Raw genomic sequence first — 2,047 nt, forward strand, 5'->3', positions numbered from 1 at the left:
CTATATCTATAAAGCAAGACTGGTTGCAAAAGGATTCAAACAAATACATGGTATAGACTATGATGAAACCTTTTCTCCAGTGGCAAAGATTAAGTCAATTCGGATACTTTTGGCGATTGCTGCACATTACAATTATGAAATTTGGCAGATGGATGTCAAAACCGCCTTCTTGAATGGGTTCTTGATGGAGGATGTGTACATGACACAACCTAAGGGTTTTGAGGATCCAGAAAATCCCAAAAGAGTTTGCAAGCTTCAGAGATCCATTTAAGGATTGAAGCAGGCGTCTCGGAGTTGGAATCTTCGATTTGATGAGGCAATCAAACAGTTTGGTTTTCTCAAGAGTGAAGAAGAATCTTGTGTCTATAAGAAATTTAGTGGGAGTAGCTTAACCTTCTTGGTTTTGTATGTAGATGACATACTACTCATAGGAAATGACATACCAATGCTTGAGTCAGTCAAGGAATGGTTGAGAAGTTGTTTTTCTATGAAAGACCTTGGAGAAGCTGAGTACATTTTGGGAATCAAAATCCATAGAGATAGGTCTCGAAGGATGCTTGGACTGAGCCAAGAGACTTATATTGATAAGGTTCTTGCAAGGTTCAATATGGAAAACTCTAAGAGAGGATTTATTCCCATGTCACATGGCATTTCGCTAAACTCTAAGAGAGGATTTATTCCCATGTCACATGGCATTTCGCTTAGCAAGAGTCGGTGCCCATCGGAGCCTAATGAGTTGAAGCGAATGAGTAGCATACCTTACGCCTCGGCTATAGGTTCTATCATGTATGCCATGATATGCACTCGACCAGATGTTGCATTTGCTCTGAGCTTATGTAGCAGATTCCAAGCAAATCCAGGTAAAGCACACTGGACTGCGGCAAAGAACATCCTAAAGTACTTGAGAAGGATTAAAGGAATGTTTTTGGTCTATGAAGGAGTAGATGAGTTGGTTGTTAAAGGTTATACTGATGCAAGTTTCCAGACCGATAGAGATGATTACCGCTCGCAATTAGGGTACATCTTTTGTCTGAATGGAGGAGCAGTGAGCTGGAAGAGTTCAAAGCAAGGCACTGTAGCAGACTCTACGACAGAATCAGAATATTTAGCGGCGGTAGAAGCAGCTAAGGAAGCTGTTTGGATAAAGAAGTTCCTAACAGAGCTAGGGATCGTACCTAGTGTTCTAAAAGGAATTAAGTTGTTTTGTGATAATAATGGAGCTATTGCGCAAGCAAAAGAACCAAGATTAAACGACAAATCCAAGCATGTAATGAGGAAGTATTACCTCACTCGCGAGATTGTAGACATGAATGATGTCAAGATCTGCAAAGTTCACACGGATGAGAATGTTGCTGATCCACTCACTCAACCTCTCCCTCAACCCAAGCATGAATGTCACGCTAGGGCTGTAGGGTTGAAGAAAGTGTTAGAATGGCTTTAAATTGTTTTTGTTTAGAGAAACTTGTTACAAGTTAAAGACATGATTTCATGTTTTATGTTTATATAGTATGAATTTTTTTCATCTTATTTAATTTTGGTTTAGTATTAAATAAAATGTCCAACATATTTATTGAATTTAATGGGCTTATCAAATAAGTGATTTGATGAATGAAACCCCATAAGTGAACTGGATTCATAAAATATTTAAGTTCCTAATCTGAGTTGTTAATTTGGACATAAATGACTCAATAAAAGGATTAGCATATAAGATTGATTGATGGTGTCGTTTCATGCCCTATGGAAACATGGAGATGTTTAGTCAATCATATGGATATGTATAGTCGATACATGATCGAACAGACCTACTTAGAAGTTTTAAAACTTCGCGAATTATATTAGCGGATTCCTTAGACATGAGTGGAACACTACTCAATTCAATGATCATTGTAACCTTGATGTTGTCAAACGTCATGTCGTAAAAGGGGACTATAAAGGCGACACTCGGGTTGTGCTAAAAGTTGAGTGGGAGTTTTGGTTGCCACAAGATTGAATAGGTCCTCCTATGTTAGATAGGATGGGTGTCTTGGCCTCTTGAAGAGTAAGAATT

At 38.4% G+C, this 2,047-nt stretch overlaps 1 pseudogene; it reads left to right on the plus strand.

Annotated features, from left to right (window-relative positions):
* Nucleotides 1–682: 682 nt before the first annotated feature.
* LOC145642808 (secreted RxLR effector protein 161 pseudogene) lies at nt 683–1,441 on the plus strand (annotated as a pseudogene).
* The last annotated feature ends 606 nt before the right edge of the window (nt 1,442–2,047 follow it).

The sequence above is a fragment of the Chenopodium album genome, chromosome 8 (assembly GCF_948465745.1).
Source record: "Chenopodium album chromosome 8, dcCheAlbu1.1, whole genome shotgun sequence".
Taxonomy (NCBI): domain Eukaryota; kingdom Viridiplantae; phylum Streptophyta; class Magnoliopsida; order Caryophyllales; family Amaranthaceae; genus Chenopodium; species Chenopodium album.